Source organism: Numenius arquata, chromosome 8 (genome assembly GCF_964106895.1).
Source record: "Numenius arquata chromosome 8, bNumArq3.hap1.1, whole genome shotgun sequence".
Classification (NCBI taxonomy): domain Eukaryota; kingdom Metazoa; phylum Chordata; class Aves; order Charadriiformes; family Scolopacidae; genus Numenius; species Numenius arquata.
This window is the reverse complement of record NC_133583.1, coordinates 20537268-20556996: the sequence shown is the minus strand read 5'-3', so window position 1 is coordinate 20556996 and position 19729 is coordinate 20537268. Positions and strand designations below refer to the sequence as shown.

Below are 19729 nucleotides of genomic sequence, written 5' to 3'. Positions count from 1 at the left end.
AGAAGTGATACATTTACTTTTTTTTTGAGTCTATGAGTCATTTCCATACTTCCTTTAGAGTTATCTGTGATGCTTAAATCGGACTTTCCTTGCTGACTCTGAGAATCTGTGTATAAACCCGTGTTTTCTTTCTTCTTGCTTCTTACAGAGACACCAAATGTAGGGTATTTCCAGATCCGTATTTCCAGATTTCCATATTGCAATAAAAATATCAGTTGACAGAAAAACCTAAACCACTGTTGGATGAGCAGAACCTCACTTGTTCCATCTTATCCCAAAGATGATGGGTTCAAAGGAAATAGGGGTGAGAGAGTCAGTCAGACAGACAGACAGACTGCCTATCCAGCCAGAAATGTGGGAAGTTAAGAATCAGGAAGTTTGTAATATGGAAGCTTCAGAAAAGACAATATCTACTAAATAAAATTTTAACGCAACCTTGAATAATCTAGATGTAGCGCATTTGTAAGCATTTTAGAATACGGTAAAAACCAGGAAAGCATATTATAAAAAAATCAATGCAATATATTTTCATCAAAACACTTACAAAAGAGCAGTTATGTTCACTTAATTATCTTTCAGTAAATATGTTTGCTGTGCAACACAGTAAGAATTCGCAAAAGAAGTGTTTTCACACATCATCGAAAATATCCCATAATAATAAACAAGCATAAACAGCTTCACAGGCATTACTAAATGTATGATAGTATAAACTTTTTTGAAAAACAGATGAAAAAAAATGAAATTAAATAATCAGTCTTCTCTTAAATTCTGTAATTATTTAGGGGTTAATTGAGAGAAGTAAAGACTGGTAGTCAAAAACTAAGGGTCCCGGTACAGGATAATATATTCCATAAAGCAAGAGCTTTGTCTAACTGGGCAGGCTGTGCTGGGATAATTGGAACAACGACCTTCTCTAGTAAAGATACAGCTTACAAACAGCTTTTATATCTGTTAGTATAACCTATAACTATTCCACACAGAAATATACCCTTATTATTATTTGTCTCTATAGAGATATTGAAAAAAATGATAGCAAATATAAAAAATACTTCTATTTGTCAAAAACAATTCTTTCTGATGTAACTTTTCACTTCAGTACAAGTATCAATGTCCACAATGAAATTTCTGGTTAAGCTTGAAGGTTTCTTTGCATTCATCCAGGACATATAAAAATGGAGTTACAAAATTCTCCAAATTTAAGTCACTGTTCCAAGAATGCAAACCAGGTATGTACATGGTCTTCACTTTAAACACTCTTGCTCAGTCATTCAGTTTAAACTCTTTTCTTAGGGTTTTTTCATGGAAAAAAAGCTAAAAGACCTTGGTTTGGTTCCAATGCAGAATAGAAATATGTAGCAATACTTTGCTGGGAAATTTTGTTTAGTGGGCAGCCTTGATACCTCCAGTTAGGGTTTCTGAGGATAACTCAATAGATTTGTCTATATCAGAGAAGTGTTTAAGTTTAAACTGCATCAACAATGGGGCAAACCCATTTACAGCAAAGAGGAACACAGCACAAATAAGGGATTCCCTTCAGATGATATTATTTAGATGTCAGAACTATGACAAAACTGAATGTAAAAGACAAACTCAGTTTGAAAGATGTATGTACTGAATTGAATTAACAACGTGGGAGACTATGATCCCAGAGAACTGCATGAGCTTTGAATCACTTAACTGGAACTCCGATATAAATGGCACTGGCTGGTTCAGAGTCAAATAAGGAGGGAAAGGAATGCCTTTTTTCATGATCACGTACTGTAAGACCATACTTCGATTAGGCTATTATGCCAAAGCAAACTAAACATTATGAATAAACCTGAGAGGAAGAAACTAGAATTTCTGTTAGACCGATATTAACAGTGAAGTGGCTGTCCACATGTTGACATTTTTTCACTTGGGTAAGTTTAAGTTTGATTCAGAATTCTAACCTTGCTATTTAAAAAACCTGCATAGGGAACACTGTAGTTATTGGGGTAAGTTTGTCTTAGAAGAGCCTTATTAAACACAAATGGCCCATTTAGGTCTTGAACAAACGTCTGAAGAAAAAAAAAAAAGTATCATCTCAAGAAAATATGGTACCTTTGGAGCTCCAGCCATGCAGGCACTCTGTACAAACACCTTGGAAAGCTAAAGCTGCAGTTAATTAAGTTTCTAAAACCAGGAAGAACGCTCCCATTTCTCACGTAGCCATCCCTGATGATTTCCAATACTTCCCAAATACAGCTGGATGGCGAGGAGGATTTGAACCTTTTCTCAGCTACAGCTCCCAGTACAGATCACTGAAAGCACTAGGCAACACGGAAGCCCATAGAAATAAATAAATGCTTAACAGCAAACTGGCCATGATCAATGCACTTGACTTTAAACTGACCTAAGAAAACCATTTAACATGAACACAGAGCAACAAATATTTCACAAATACATAATCAGATTGAGAACTTTATTACTTATGCTTCATCTACTAAATCCTTATAAACAAAGCCTATTCTCTTTTTGGAGGGATGAGGCTTTAAAACAAGATGTTCTAACCAAGATGATTTTGCAGAAAGACTGTATTTAATGGAAATGCTACCAAAAAATATTGAAAAAAAAGTTGACTTTGTCTGGAAATCTTCACAGACATTTCATTGGAGCTTCTAAGAAAATCAAACTGGAGCACAGGATGAAGTTATGATTGCTGACTGATACACTTCATACATCTAGACCATTTAAAGAGTAATTGTCAACTTCTTCCAACCTACAAGCCCTGCAGAGAGAGGTTACTAAGAATAGGTTACTGATTTTAATAGGACCCTTCAAAGTAATTCATGGATTCTCAGAGGTCCACAGGCCACAGCTTGAAAGCCTCTGATTAAGAAAATTTGCCACTGAGTAGCTTAAGCAACCTAACACAGCTGGGGTACTGCAAAACCAGAAAATTAAACTCTTCTGAGCTTAGGCTATGGCAATATGCTCTAGAGCCAGTTCTGGAAACACCTCGGCCTTTTTGGATGCTGTTACTCCCTCATTCATCAGCTGTATTCATGAGAGCAAGAAAACCAGGTTGAAAAAGATACGGAAGATTTATAGACCTCAGCCACAAAACCAGCTCATAAACTGCACTGTTTATTACTTTCATTAAAATTCTCACCTTCATTACTTTGTGCTATAAAGCTTTAAGAGATGTAAAATTGTTAAAAGATTACACATTATATCATTATGTCTTGCACCAGAAGGCATTAAAAAGTTCTATCAACACCAGCAAATAGTGGGGCACTATAAAAGTAGTTTTACTATATGATAAGGAAACACGTTTCTGGACTGAAACATGTTTCAGTTTAGTTTCATCCCAACTGACAGAATGAAATCCCATCTGAACGCACATCCAGTTTGTGTGCTCCCTGAAAGCACCCTGTGATGTGAACCAAACCCTATTAACTGGGGAAAAACAGGAGATGTAACTTCTGAAGTGTACTCTGGATCCAAACTAAAATGTTAATGTAGATACATCCAAAGCAAGCTAAAGCTGATGTAATTAGGATAAGCTCCATTTAGAACATACATTCTATATATTCTACATATTCATTTTGGTTTCAACTCATCTAGTTTTTAAGATTCTAAAAGTTTATGCATACTTAACTGAAACAAGATGAGCAGCATATCCTAGAGAGAAAAGGCAGAACTCCTTATGCAGTAACAGAAATAAAATGGAATCAATTGTTACTTTTCTGATAGAAGATATATATATGTGTATATATATACACATTAAAACATGCATATATATTCACACACACATATGTATATGCAGACATAGATGCACATACTTAAAAAAGTAGTATAATTCAGTGCCATTACACCTAGTATGAACTCTACTGCATTAGATGTAACGGATGGGGACTGTAATACCAAACCCTCACTTGTCTGGGCTTTATTCCTGAAGGTGGAGTTTGGCAGAGGGGGATGTTGTTCTATTCTCTGATTAAGCTTTAAGAAATACCCTCAAGCGCATCTACACAGATTTGAAGTTGAGAGATTTTAAGATTCTTTTCCCAATGTCCCAATTCAATGCCTGATTACACAGGTGTGTGCGTATACTTCCTGCTGAGTTTTAGATATTTTGTCTCACAGGTCTGTTTTATTGTTACTGGTTTCTAAAAAAAAAAAAAAAAAAAAAAAAAGGCAGCAAAGTGCTATACATCTGCCTTGTCATCACAGTTTTAGTGTTCAAAAATGCATACCTGTTTTGTTTGGAGAATAAGTCTTGTGAGGAGAGGCTGAGGGAGCTGGGGGTGTTCAGCCTGGAGAAAAGGAGGCTGAGGGGAGACCTTCTTGCTCTCTGCAGCTCCCTGAAAGGAGGGTGTAGCCAGGGGGGGTTGGTCTCTTCTCCCAAGGAACAGGCAACAGGACAAGAGGAAACGGCCTCAAGTTGCACCAGGGGAGGTTTAGATTGGATATTGGGAAAAATGTTTACATGGAAAGGGTTCTAAAGCATTGGAATGGGCTGCCCAGGGAAGTGGTTGAGGCACCATCCCTGGAGGTATTTGAGAGACGGGTTGACACAGAGCTTAGAGACATGGTTTAGTGATGGTTTTTATCAGGGTTAGGTTGATGGTTGGATTAGATGATCTTAAAGGTCCCTTCCAACCTAGACAATTCTATGATTCTATGATCTGTGCTTAAACATTTTTTTTGAGATAACCATTTTCTATTCTAATTCAAACCCACCAACAGACATGAACCATAAGCACACGCAGACTTTGGGTTTTCACATTGTTTGCTTGACCTCGTGCAGACTAGTTAGCAAACAGCACCCTCCTCTGAAACTGCAAAACCGTCCTATACCCTGACCCAAAAATACTTTCAATTAAACAATGTCACATAATAAACAGGTAATTTTTCAAATTTGAACTGCTAAATTAAAACTGCTTTTATAATTCATAATTGAATAAGAAAACACTAGGTATTCCTGAATTTCATTTTTAAACACCAGGTAAATAATTTTAAGATAATATTTTGGCTCCCCTGGTCAAATTCAGTGCAATTCTTGTATTCCTTTGTACTATTGACATGTTGCTCAAATTTCAAGTTCCTATTGAAAAAGCTGGGTAAGTTCCCATACGTAGCTATACATTGGTATTTAGAATTAAGTTGTCTTCAAGTAGACAAAATACGGCTGGAAATATAATATGACAAATCGGTCTTCACATCCATGTAAAAATACAACAAGGCAGTGATGTGTTTAAATTCTTACAAGAGACATTCTGGTTATACATCAGGAATAACCGTCTCGTGGCACGGACACTTAGACAAATTATCTAGGAAAGACACAGAATTTCCATCACTGTAACTTTTTAGAAATAAGTATGATAAATTTCTGTCGAGAGTGGCTTAAGTATTTATTGTTGATAGTGCTTCTGAGTATGGGGACAGACTAAACGACCTCCAAGATCCCCTCAAGTAGGTTTTCTCATATCCTGCCTCTTCTTGTTTGCCTTTGGATGCTGTCTCAGGCTGTGGATTAACCAGGCCAGGGAGGAACAGAGTGGAGGGCTCTGATTTATATACCCAGGCCTCGACTCAGCACTGCATTCCTAATATAGGGAGTGCTGGGGAGCTTAAAGTAAATACAACTTTGCTGCTCTGCACAGGATGAAAAGGCAGCCAGCAAGGCTTGGTTTCTCAGTCACAGTCCTCCTGACTCTCGCTGGGTGCTGGGAACGATGCTCAGATGACTTCCCTGCAGCACCTCCCCAGCGGTCCCCGTCCACAGGCTGCACAGCACCTCTACAGACACCCACACAGCCAGCCAAAACGATGCTGGGGCTCTGTCTGAGCTTTTGTGCTCTCTCCAGCAGGGACATCTTGAGCATTGGGGTGTGAAACACCAGAGAGGCTCTGCAGGTTCATGTCCTGACAGGTTTTGTCAGCTGCAGCCAAACACCAACAGCCAGGCTCCATCTGGCTCTATGAACGAGCCACCAAAAGGTCCTCGCATCATGCTCTCCATGGCCCCATCCCACTCAGGACTCTTACAAATTCATCCAGTTTGGAGCCCTACAGCTAAATTTGTCCCATCTTTTGAACCTAAAAAGCATCATAAAAGCAAAAATGTTTCAGAAATGGAATAGTGTATCCAGGTAATGACAATTCAAATGTGCACAATCTTCTCCTCGTGAAAACAGTCTTACACAAGTATTGGAAGATAGTGAGATGCTTTGCCTGCCCGAGAGTTTGGACAAACGTGTAATAGCTGGAGACTCTGACCTGTTCTGTTCTCCACTCCTAGATATTTAGACCTTGCACTGAAGTACGATTTAGGGCAGGAATTAAAAAGTAAGGTACTTTCCTAAGCAAATTCTTAAAGGAACTGTTATATTTAACAAAACAGATTGGGCTAATGTCACTACAAACCATATGCTGCTTCACCTCATCCTCGCTTTGGGAGGAAGGAGGTTAAATGGAGGGGTTTTGGCAGAACAAGCTGTTTTTAAGAGGGCAAATACTTCTGTTTCTCCTATTTTCCAGGATGCCAACTGCTTCATCCCTTCTACTGACAGACGGTTTAGACTGGTTTAAAAAAATTCTTTGGGAATCTCATGGTTTAATTTTTGTGAAGAATGACAAAAGTATTTGAGTGTTTGCAGCAACACCCCTCAAGAGTTTAATTTTGGAGTTATCAAAACATATCTATACTTTGAGATGAATCTATTTTATATAAAAATGCTATTTTCTAATAGCTGCACTTCTACTGTCTCAGCTTCTCTTGGGAATTTTCCTCCTTGGACAGCACAATAAAAACCTCTAGTGCAGTGACAGCTGGATCGGCGTTATTTATTTATTAGCAAAGACGATAAAGGATTTCTATTAGGACATATCAGCTTTTAAGGCCTCATTGCCCTTATACCCTCTTATATACGACCTGTTTTCCATTGATTTACTATTCCTCAGCGCCTGAAGAACATTATGTAACACATTCTATACAGACTTACAGAAAAATATACACATTTTAGGTTTTTATAGTCAAAACAAAGTCATTTGAAAGCGCTCCGAGATGAATGGGTCCATGTAATTCCAAATCTGTTCTAATTAAAGACTAAAATGAAATTAAGTTAGACCTAAAACCCTCTGAAGAAGTACCTGCTTTGGTCTAAGATTATGCTGAACCATCCAAGTGGTTGACAGTCCGGCAAAAATTAAAACCTGTACTTACAGCCTGCAAATAGTACAGATAAAGACCTGGGAAGCGGCAGCCAGATTTCCCTGCCGTGCCACCGGGCGATTAGTTGACACTGACAGTGAGGATTACAAGACAGTTCAGCTCTTCCCTCGACCTTTTGAGATACGTAAGAGATTTGAAGATGTTTACTAATTATTGTTGTTTTCAGCATCTGCAATTAAATTCTGAAAAGATTTTAAGTAATTGTTCAGGGATGCTGGGTCGGTTTCTTTTCTACTGACATAGTTCATGAGGCAGGGTGGAAGTTAAGGTTAAAATCACTGCACAGTATTAAAAGGAATGAAATTTAGCTCATTTTCTTTTACAAAGGCTTCACATTTTCTACAATACATTTTGCACTATGGAAAGGACTTCAAGAGATAACGGATTTTCAATGTACCAAAAATATTAATTGATGATATTATTTAAATATAAAGTGCACATGCACAGGTTGTGGAGTCAGTTTTTCACCTTAATTTTGGCTTCATAACTAGGATGGCTGCCAAGAGGCTTACAGGTGTTTATTGCTATGTACTGCTATCATTTTAGGAGATTTGTAAACCAACGTTATTGTTGGCCTTACAAACCAGGTTTTTATGCTGCCTACGTTTATGTATTTTTAATGTAATCTATGTTATCACATGCAAAATGCTTTTTAAAAAAAGATTAAGATCTGAAACTGCCACAAAGAACAGAGAATTAACTTTGTTCAGCTGACTCATTTCTGACATTTCTGATTCTTTCACTCATTAATCAAATATATTAAGTGCATATTAATGAAACCTAGGGATACAGATTTTTAGAGACAGAGAGACGTATGCAACGCTTTCCTGGGAAAAATCTTTGTGTCTGAGGATCTTGAATCGGCCCTGCAAGACTCTCAGCATGTAAAAGTCTGGCAAAGGTATTAAAAAATTATTGTCCTTCATTAACCATGTAGCTCTACTGAATTAAAATGCTAAGGAAAATGTATGATGAAATCCTGGATGTGGACAGTATGGGTAAAGACAAGGTAAAAATTGATAAATGCTGCATTAAAACATTTAGTTTATACTCAATTATACTCATTGCATCTCACTAGGAAGTCAATGAACTGGATTCCTCAGAGGCCGGCTCAAGATTTTCATGTGGATATTTATCTGAGGTTACTTTTTAATTATGTTCAATTAAATTTGGTTAGAGTTCCTCAATAATTAGTGCTTTTACTTTCTTCTTTACTTTTTTTTGTACTTTTTTGAAATAACTGCTTATCCCTCAGGGTTATTTAAGCAAAGGGGGCACATGAGTATTTCTTGTTTAAATGAAATCTTGAGCCGTGCATAGATTTGCTAGTGCTCATTCCCAGTGTTAAGAAAATAAAAATGATCAATAAAGATTAAAAACAATAAAACCAGTATGTGTACATTTGGCAGGAACTGACTGTACTCTGCTGCAGAATTTAATAATAGTGAGTAGCATTTCCAACGCCAGATGAGATGGTAGTGCTCCTGCAGAGCTAATCCTGCTATTCGTTTTAGATCCAACGTTTGCTTCCTGCCCAAATGACACCTGTGTGTTTCTCCTGCGCCAATATGTGTTTGCGTACACAAGAATCTATTTCAAGGTTTCCCCAGCAGGCCTTTTGTATATTTATGCAATTTAGGAATAAGCTGATTTAATCAGAAATACGTAAGATTTCTAGAATCCCTGGAGAAAAAGAAATCAATCTACGTAGACATTGCACTTCTTGGAAAGAGAACATAAGAAGTTTATGATCTGGGCAATAACTCTTAAAAAAACCAAATAAACAAAAAACAAACCCGAAACCGTTTCTGCAGGAGTGGGAAGAAAATTATTAAGAATTGGATATGGAAGGTGCGAGAGACTCCAACTACCTGAAAATACTAAAACAAACGTAGTTGTTTCTAAAGTATTGGCGAAGAAACAGAAGGGAAGAAAATAAAAAGGGTAGAAAGGAGGACCCTGGGAACTACCGACCTGTCAGCCTCACCTCTGTGCCTAGGAAGATCATGGAACAGATCCTTCTGGACGCCATGCTTGGGCACATGGAGGACAGGGGGATGATTCAGGACAGCCAACATGGCTTTACTAGGGGCAGGTCCTGCCTGACTAACGTAGTGGCCTTCTATGATGGATTGACTATGTCACTAGATAAGGGACGACCTATGGATGTGATCTATCTGGACTTCTGTAAGGCCTTTGACACGGTGCCCCATGACATCCTGCTCGCCAAACTGGAGAGACATGGATTTGATGGGTGGACGGTTCAGTGGATAAGGAATTGGCTGGATGGTCGCATCCAGAGGGTAGTACTCAATGGCTTTAAGTCCAGATGGAGAGCAGTGACAAGTGGTGTCCCTCAAGGGTCTGTGCTGGGACCGGTACTGTTCAACATTTTTATCAACGATATAGACAGAGGGATGGAGTCCACCATCAGCAAGTTTGCGGACGACACCAAGCTGTGTGGTCTTGTCAATACACCAGAGGGACAGGATGTCATCCAGAGGGACCTAGACAGGCTGGAGAGGTGGGCTCAAGTAAACCTCATGAGGTTCAACAAGAGCAAGTGCAGGGTTCTGCACCTGGGTCGGAACAATCCTCGCTATCAATACAGACTAGGGGATGAGGTATTAGAAAGCAGCCTTGAGGAAAGGGACTTGGGGGTGCTGATGGATGAAAAGCTGGACATGAGCAGGCAATGTGCACTTGCAGCCCAGAAGGCCAATCGCATCCTGGGCTGCATCAAGAGATGTGTTGCCAGCAGATCCAGAGAGGTGATTCTGCCACTTTGCTCTGGTGAGACCTCACCTGGAGTACTGTGTGCAGGTCTGGAGCCCTCAATATAAGAAGGACATGGACCGGATAGAGAGGTTCCAGAGGAGGGCCACGAAAATGATCAGGGGGTTGGAGCACCTCTGCTACAAGGACAGGCTGAGGGAGCTGGGGTTGTTCAGCCTGGAGAAGAGGAGGCTCCGGGGAGACCTAATAGCAACTTTCCAGTACCTGAAGGGGGCCTACAGGAAGGCTGGAGACAGTCTGTTTACAAAGGCCGGCAATGACAGAACAAGGGGTAATGGCTTTAAACTGGAAAAAAGCAGATTTAGATTAGACATTAGGAATAAATTCTTTACCATGAGGGTGGTGGAACACTGGAATAGGTTGCCAAGGGAGGTGGTTGAGGCCCCTTCCCTGGAGACATTCAAGGTAAGGCTTGACGAGGCCCTGGGCAACCTGGTCTAGTTGGGGGTGTCCCTGCTGACTGCAGGGGGGGTCGGACTAGATGACCTTTGAAGGTCCCTGCCGGCCCAGATGATTCTATGATTCTATAAAATAATAGACTAAAAACTGGGGAGAAGAATTTTATCAAATCTGAAAGTCAAGCTGTCCCATCATGCATGGCAACACAGAAAGGGGCTTCTTCCTTCCTGTCCCACCTTGCCTGGATGACAGAGACTGCCCAGCTCTCCCTGTGAGCCCCAGCATTTGTGCTCCTGGGGAAGCTGGAAAGCGATGCTCTGCTTTCCTTCCAAACAGAAAGGGAGCACGCATCTCTTGCATAGCAATGAATTTAAGAAAATAACCTCTAAAATATGTCCACAGGGCAATACAGCTGTGAGCCATTATTTCTTGGGATCACGCCAAGGTTGTTTCGGGTTTTGTTTGTTTAGTTCCCCCCCCCCATTGTCCTTCACTCTTAACATCCATCTTGCGATGGTGACTGGTATCTGCTGACTCAGCACAGCAGGCTGAGATTTCTAGGTGCACCCTCCAATGGAGGGAAAATTTCTCTACATGCAGAGAAATGCATACAAGAGCAGAAGATAAACCCTGCACGTGAATCTGAAGATAACAATAAACTGGTATAGGATTTTGGCTGATTTGCAAATATAGGCAATGGGGGTAGGAATTAGCCTTGGGTAAAATAAAAAAAAAACAAAGAAACCACAAACACCAATTTATGGAAGAGGTTAAAAGCTGGATGGGAAACTTCTGCTGTTTATACATGCAAATACAGAACAATTTACAAAACTGTTAACATGACCTTAGAGCTGTATTAGAAAGGTGGTATTTTGTATTTTCCCCTGGATGCAGGGGAACGCTTGAATGTGTGCTGTATTTTATTAGGGTAAAATTCCCTTTAGTAGCCTAGATGTCACATGAAAAGCAATAAAACCACAAACTGATCTAAGGAAAGCTGAGAACTGGAGCCACAAAAAGATACTGCCCACAATAACTAAATTTTGGGATGTTTTGGAGGAGCAATGTCTTAATTACATGCTATTACAACATTTTTTAAATCCAAGAGATTCCATAATACCTATAATGACACTGTACTTGAGCCTAGCTGAAACCCAGCAGACAGCCTACTGCAGCTTTTTTGCTCCAGCGGAACTTGCATCTAGGGTAAGGAACTTGAAAGGAGGAGGACTGGACTGACCCAAACTGACAGAAGTTTTTTTTTAAAAAAAGTACATCCGTACAGACTACAGACTGGACAAATTCACGCTAGCTGGTATTAAATTCAGCACTTTCACTCCTAACTAAGAAAGAGAAGTTTGTTGCCAGCTGCTGTATGTTCTTTTTATATTTTTTTTCTTTTATATACATAAATATATGAACAAAATTTTTACTTTTTTTCACTTCCTTCCACAGATGCCTGCACTAACGGCTGGTCAAATCTTTCCCATTGTGACTTATTTCTACAGACTTGCTCAATGCAATGAAATGTCAAGAGACATACTTTGAGTTGTACCTTCATAGGCAGTAAGCTGAGAGAAGATGAGAACAGTGCATTTCAGATCCCAAGCAACAGATCTGGACAAGGTGAGGGGGTAAGTCGATTGACTGGGGTGTGCTTTTTTCCCGCTCAGACTGATTTTTACAGAGTTTTTAATCTAAACATCACATGGCTGCCTTTGCTTCTGTAGTGAAGACCTTTACAGCTGTCTGGGCATTCCAGCATTGATGAGCATGTTGGCTCTTGCATTTCGATGTCTGACTGTGACCTGCTGTCCATTCAATCCGTGCATCCCTACTTCTTCAGGTTCAAATATAAGAAGCATAAGATTTGCCAAACATACCCAGAACAGTTGTACCATGACTACAAGTGAGTACTACCTCAAGAGGGAGGCTCAACACAGAAACAAGATAAGCAACCACCCTCATGGGAGCTATCAGCTGTATCTTCTCTCCAACTGTACAGATACCCTTTCTGATTCAAATCTCCAACTTAGGTTCCCATTGACCAAGCAATGTGGCACATTATAAGAATGGTAAGGAAACAACTGAGTGGTGAGCCACAGGAAATACAGTCTCTTGTAAGGAAACTGAATCACCAGAGGTGAGCAGGCACCACAGCCCCAGCCCCGAGCAGCAGCACATCAACACCACCAGCAGCTTCATGCAAGTGGCTCGGGAGGACCACATTTCAGGGGACCACGCTCTGTTTCTGTATTTTTTCCTGTTCATTAACTGGTTGCGTGAGTAAGAGGAAGGCTAGCCCAGGCAAACCTCCACTGAGCAGCATTAAGCAATGTAACCGATCATTTAACTTTGTTGTCAATGTAGAGTTTTGCCTTGGGGATTGTATCGGAAGCTACCTCAACCAAAAAGACTTTTCCTTTTCCCCCCTTAAGCTGCAAAGAACTGTACACTTGAAAATAGACATCATGCCTGCGGCTTCCCACTGAACATGGGGATGTTAAAACATCTTACCTCAGGCTACTTTTTCCCCCCTTTGTAATCCACAGAAGGAAACAGAATTCAAGGAAGAAAAGTTAAAAGGTTTGTTTCATTCATGTAAACAGTAAATGATTGTCAGGTGTTGACATAAGTGGTTTTTGCAACCATGTAATAAGAGCCACCTGTGACAGATACAAGACCTGATGATAGTAACAAGGGAGAGAACTAAAGAAGGCTCAGAAATTGCTAATGAAGGTGTTAGGAGAAGACTCTGAAATTTTTTAACCAGTTCAACAAGGGTACAGATGGGGGATGCAGATTGGGGAGGGTCTGTTTACCAAGGCCTGCAGGGACAGGACGAGGGGCAATGGTTTTAAGTTGGAGAAGGGGAGATTTAGATTGGATATTAGAAAAAAGTTCTTTACTATGAGGGTGGTGGAACACTGGAACAGGTTGCCCAGGGAGGTGGTTGAGGCCCCTTCCCTTGAGATATTCAAGGTGAAGCTTGACGAGGCCCTGGGCAACCTCACCTAATTGGGGGTGTCCCTCTGCTGACTGCAGGGAGGTCGGACTAGATGACCCTTGGAGGTCCCTTCCGGCCTGGACCAATCTATGAGTCTATGAACCTGGGCGATGTTGCTGATTTGCTCTGAACTGCAGGGCAGACTGTATGAAGATGGCTTCAGAAAGGGACTGAAGAACTGCAAATCGCAATTAAGCCATTCCTGCGAGAAAAACTGACAGTTTCAGCAGAGATTCAAGGGGAAAAATTTTGGGGTTTGGTTTGGTTTTTGTTTTAAAAAAAAGAAGAATAACACAACCAAAAAACAGGTGGGAGATTCCTGCAGATTTACAGCCAAAATGAGATTGAAATCTGGGAATGACTGAGAGAAGCACTGCCATTTCTCACTCCCTTGGTGGGCTTTTAACTGAGTCTAAACTCTCTTTCCCAAAGGATGTTTCATTTCCTCAAGCAATGAAGCAACGTAATGGTTTGAGACCACAGCCCAGGTACTGATGAAGCAGCTCTTTCTACTCACATACTGTCCTCAAAAACAGGACACTTGATATTTCTTTACAAACTATATACAGAAATGATTTCACCATGCACTGATATACAAAGACAAATATTTCTAATTTAGTCCTGGACTAACTCTAATCTCCATAACAAAAAAAATGAAGCCAGGATCCCACGTATTCATCAAATCCTCTTTACATATCGTAGGCTCACTATCCTGTTTGCTTGGGGAACAGCCTGTATCTACTGACCCAGGACACAGAAGGAGTTTGTTCTGAGGAACAAAGTATTTTTAACTTGCCGAAGTCGCACCCCTGGGTGACCATCACTGTAGTAGAAACTACATCTGCACCGGGAATTTTCTCTCAAGATACATTAGCTAAAACACAGCAGCAGTTTTGCTCTTTTTTTGAAAGAGTGGAAAAATGATTCTGCGTGGATCAGTAATGAGAGCAGTAATTGCCACAGGGCTGACAAGAATTTATGCAGAAGTTCTCAATTGCTTCTAATGGCCTGTCAGATGGTAAAAGGAAATGCAAAGCAGATCATAAAAACAACTCTAGCATAGCTTCTGAGAACAAAATTCTTGAAACTTTCACTCTTGCTAAGAAATATGAAAATACAGGAACTGAAGTGGCTCCTGGAGATGCAATAAAAGAAAACTAGGCTATTATCTGGTAATTCCTGTAGATCAGATGTTGTGATTGCAGCAGAAAATGAAACCATGTTTTCCAAGATTCACTCATATCTTAAATGAAGAATCGTAGTAGAACAAACACTTCATGTTCTATCACCAATAGACTAGTGATTCCTCCAGCTAAGATTGGTTGAGAAATGTCGCTACTGATACTTCAAAATCACAGAAATGTCAACTGTTTCCAATAGCGTAAACTGCAACTCAGGAGATGATAATCAACTTACTTTTCTCAAGATAATACAAAATTCTGTTACAGACATTTAGAAATTCAATTATTGCAAAGTCAAAGGACTTAAACTTGGCAATGTATCAACACTCATAGCTTTAAATGGGAAATAATGGCCAATCGAGAAATACACATAGAAAATGAACTTTTGAGCTCATAACTGCTTAATCGAGCAAAGCGCTCCAACATATACACACAGTAGACTATACACTTAGACAACATTCCTGAAGCAATTAATGCACTCTAATATTTTTGGATGTGTGGATTTTATCATGCATTCCTCCTTCAGAAGACTCAGGAGAAATATTTTGCACTTAAACTGTGGAAACCACTTAAATGCTAATTCTGATATAGCTTCAAAAAATAAAGTAGGTTTCAAGTGTCCAAAAAGAAAGAGTTATATCAATTCTAAAAAATCAAGATAACTTCAACTCATTATACTATAGAATCATAGAATGGTTAGAGTTGGAAGGGACCTTAAAGATCATCGAGTTCCAACCCCCTGCCCTGGTCAGGGACACCTCCCACTAGACCAGGTTGCTCAAAGCCCCATCCAGCCTGGCCTTGAAAACACCTCCAGGGATGGGGCATCCACAGCTTCCCTGGGAAACCTGTTCCAGTGCTTCACCACCCTCACAGGAAAGAATTTCTTCCTAATATCTAATCTAAATCTCCCCTCTTCCAATTTAAAACCATTACCCCTTGTCCTGTCATTACACTTCCTGACAAAGAGTCCCTCTCCGGCTCTCCTGTAGGCTCCCTTCAGATATTGGAAGGCTGCTATGAGGTCTCCCCGGAGTCTTCTCTTCTCCAGGCTGAACAACCCCAGCTCTCTCAGCCTGTCTTCATAGGGGAGGTGCCTCATCCCTCTGATTACCTTCGTGGCCCTCCGCTGGACCCGTTCCAACAGGTCCATGTCCTTCCTGTGTTGAGGACTCCAAAGCTGGACACAGTATTCCAGGTGGGGTCTCATGAGAGCAGAGTAGAGGGGTAACTATTAGGGGTAAATATTAGCTAATAAGGTCCTTAGTAGATAAAAGTTTAGGATATGTGAAAGGCAGATACAAATGTATTAGATATAAAGGCAGTGTATATGGACACGTGATTAAAAAAATACACAGGGTGGTTTTTCCCTGACACTGTATCTTAAAGTCTCTTATTTTCATATTATTAACCCTTATTGGTACAAAGAAAGGCTATCACTTTTAGATGGCCACAACCTTTCAAGTTATTCCTGAGCAATAAGCAAACGAAATATTGCAAGACAGTACTGTGTCAATCGAAAATGCTGAAAGAAAACAACTGGCCAGTTTTAAGCATTCTGTAAGATTTTACTTCCATTATCCCTTTCTTATTTGAGCTTTCATGTAAACTTAGTATTTTCTTTAAAAACAGTGAATGCTAAAATGTCCAGCATGAGAGAAACTCAATCTTTTTTCCCTCCCCATTGCTGCCAGGTACGTGGCTGAGGGCAGAGGCCTCGCCAGAAGCCCGGCAGAGCCCGGCCGTCTCGCACATTTGGGTTTACGGTGCCATTTGTGGCAGCACAGCACAACCCCTCCTCATGGCTGGGTAACACCCACAAGGCTCCACTCCCAGTAAAGACTGAAGAGGCTAAATCAAATCACAGCCTTGCCTTTCACTGGCTTTTTCAGACGCTCTTCCACCCCTCTTTTGGTGGCTGTTAATGAACTTACACTACACCACTCTCATCTCTTATTTAGGTCTCTCTGTATATTTGACAATAATAGAAAAGGAGGTCATTCTCCCCCTCTACTCTGCACTGGTGAGGCCACAACTGGAATACTGTGTCCAGTTCTGGGCTCCCCAGTTCAAGAGAGACAGGGAACTACTGGAGAGAGTCCAACGTAGGGCAACTAAAATGATTAAGGGATTAGAGCACCTCCCTTACAAGGAAAGGCTCAAAGAGTTGGGGCTCTTTAGCCTGGAGAAGAGAAGGCTGAGGGGAGACCTTATCTATGTTTACAAGTACCTAAAGGGTAGGTTGAAAGATGATGGAGCTGGACTCTTTTCAGTGGTTTCCAGTGACAGGACGAGGGGAAACGGGCACAAGCTGGAATATAGGAGGTTCCATTCAAATATGAGGAAGAACTTCTTTCCGGAGAGGGTGACAGAGCCCTGGAACAGGCTGCCCAGGGAGGGTGTGGAGTCCCCTTCTCTGGAGATCTTCAAGACCCGCCTGGACGCAGTCCTGAGTGATGTGCTCTGGGCAATCCTGCTTTAGCAGGGGAGTTGGACTAGATGATCTCTAGAGGTCCCTTCCAACTCTGACAATTCTGTGATTCCGTGAAAAAAAAAAAAAGATACCCAGCTCTCATTGCAGACTCCAGACTGTTCAAACCTTTCTCTGATATCTCCCAAGACACATACTCTTCTATAGCTTCACCTACTTCTCATTCAAGTTGCTCCTGAAGACAGACCAAGGTTTTTCTGAGCAAAGGGGGAAAAAAAGCATTTGCCTGATGCTAATGTTTCCGCCATTGACAAAGTTATTTCGGTGGCAACATCCACTTTCACATAGCTCTGTCTCCAACAGAAAGGCTCATGCTCTGTTCACCATCCCTTCCAAGCCACAGATCTCAAAGACATTGAAAAAGTGTAAGATGATCACAGGATCTTTCAGCCATGCCCAAAGAATCAGCACAAATACGCAGTGCAACGTGAGGCCAACTCACAGGACAAACATCACTGTGATATGGAACATACAATGTCACTGCACGCACCATGAGCCTGTGTGGAAATTGGCTGTTCTCCATCATCTCCCCTTGCCATCCCAACTACTCACAGGGTCTCACACCTGTCTGCTCATAAAGGTTTTTTCTTTTTTTTTTTTCTTTAAGTCTTTCACATTGCAACAGTATTGAGTTTATGTGAAAGGTCCATGTGGAGGACAGTAAGTCAATGAGTTCAAATAATGAGCAGTGATGACTGGGCAAACCAGTATGGGAAGGAGAACAGTCTTGTTGACTCATTTTCAAAATGAAAATGCATTTCATTTTGAAAAGTAAAAGAAAAAATTAGAATGCAAAAGAGGAGGCTGTCTTATACACTACAAAAGAACCACACACCAAGAAGTAGTGTCCTGTTACACAAAGGAGACCTTTAGTTGAGCTGTAGACAAACTTGACTGTCCCAAGCTTTATATTTCACAATGTCCTCAACCAGCAAAATCAAATACTGACAACTTTTAGATACAGTAAAAAAAAAAAAAAAAAAGAAAAAAGAAAAAAGAAAAAAGTTAAGAATGGATCATCTAGAAAGAGAAACTCTTTCCAGAAGCGTACCACTCAGCCCATGGACCAAACCTCAGCAGCTGTGAGCAGGCAACACAGCCCCTCCACACTGCTTCCATGGAAGGTCTAGGGCGTAGAGAACTAGCAAGAAATGCCAGCTCCCCTTCCTAAAGTTGGGCTGTATTTTCAGAAGAAAATATATTATTTTCAACAAAAAACCATAAATCTTGCAAATAAATGTACACTTCATTGAATAATTTTCACTGTGGCAAGAATCAGAAAAGGAAAATACAGGTTTTCATGCTTCCCAAAGGAGCATTTGTCACTTAGCCAGTGCCTGGGTAGGGATTGCCTATCGCATCCCAGAGGCAATATTACCCTCGCGCCTCAAGGAAACGAGATCAGGCATAATGCTGCAAGGGTGTTACATACTATATCATACTTTTTCCAAATTCTCTGTTACAACAGCAATGCACAGATGGACAACCTAAAGCAATGTATAGCGAATATGAGATTTAGACAGGTAAGCAGCCACTTCCCAAGACAGAAAGCATGTGAGTTGCTGCCCTCTCAAAGAACTACAATCTTTTCAGATAGGCCCGTGTTTGCTCTGAACCCAGGTTCATGCTCAATTCAAGAAATAGTTTAAACTGTTCAATAAATTGGCTTAAGTGTAGACAAAACAGCATATTTTGCTTCTTCATATAAAGTTAATTTAAATTTACTCAGCATTAGTCTCCACATAATTTTATTTTATAATTGGTTACCGAAGGTTATGCAAAACCATCAAACCAATTTCAAGTACGACTACATCCTGCTTCACCAATGGCAAAATCAACCTTACTATGTCCGTTTTTCAATATTTATGACTCTTTAAAAAGGACATCTACCAATAAACTATAGGTATCCTTGGCAGCCGTTTGTAATATACTAATTTTAAAATGAAAGAGAATCTCCCATATTTATACAACTGCTCAAAGAAAGATTTCAAAAAGATGTAAAGGACCTTTACAATGTGTTCAACAAGCTGGATTAAAAGATATTCACTAAGTTGATTTAGTGTCCCTGTGTAAAAACATGGCAAAACCTTCCAGGAAAACAATTCTAAAAACATAGGGAAAACAGCGACCACTAAATAAAATACTGTGCTGTGGAAAAACACAAACACTTTTTCACAGGCTGTGCTGCTGAGCTTTTCAGACTATCTCAGAATCTCAGATGTCTCATACCTTCCCATGGGAAAAGAGAGATTTAAAATCCAGTATCAAAAGAATAAGAATAATAATTAAAAAAAAACCAAAACATTGTCTGATGACATGTCTCCCCTCTTCCTAAAACCTGTAACAATCTTATTTTCAAAATTCCTTTCCCACCAAATAGATGAAAAAATAAGAGGGTATTCTGCACATTTATACATAAGAAAAAGGCTTGCAGAACTAAATGCTAATTTCGTAAAGCATCGTTCATGGTTTACAACGTCCCCAAGGTATTCTACTATGTCGAGTTATATGAGGTAATAATAATAAATAACATTTTCTCCTGTTAAAAAGCAAATGACTCCTGTATCTTTTCATGCCTAAATCAGACACCTGCTGAATAGTCCCATATTCAAAATTCAGTGAGAAAGCAACAAAAGATTCCTGATTAAATATAA

The 19729-nt window shown here is 40.2% G+C and overlaps 1 protein-coding gene across 1 annotated transcript in view; it reads right to left on the bottom strand.

Moving 5' to 3' along the window:
- The window catches only part of ATP2B2 (ATPase plasma membrane Ca2+ transporting 2), a 425551-nt gene that overhangs the window by 102703 nt on the left and 303119 nt on the right, over positions 1 to 19729 (bottom strand). The window lies entirely within an intron of this gene.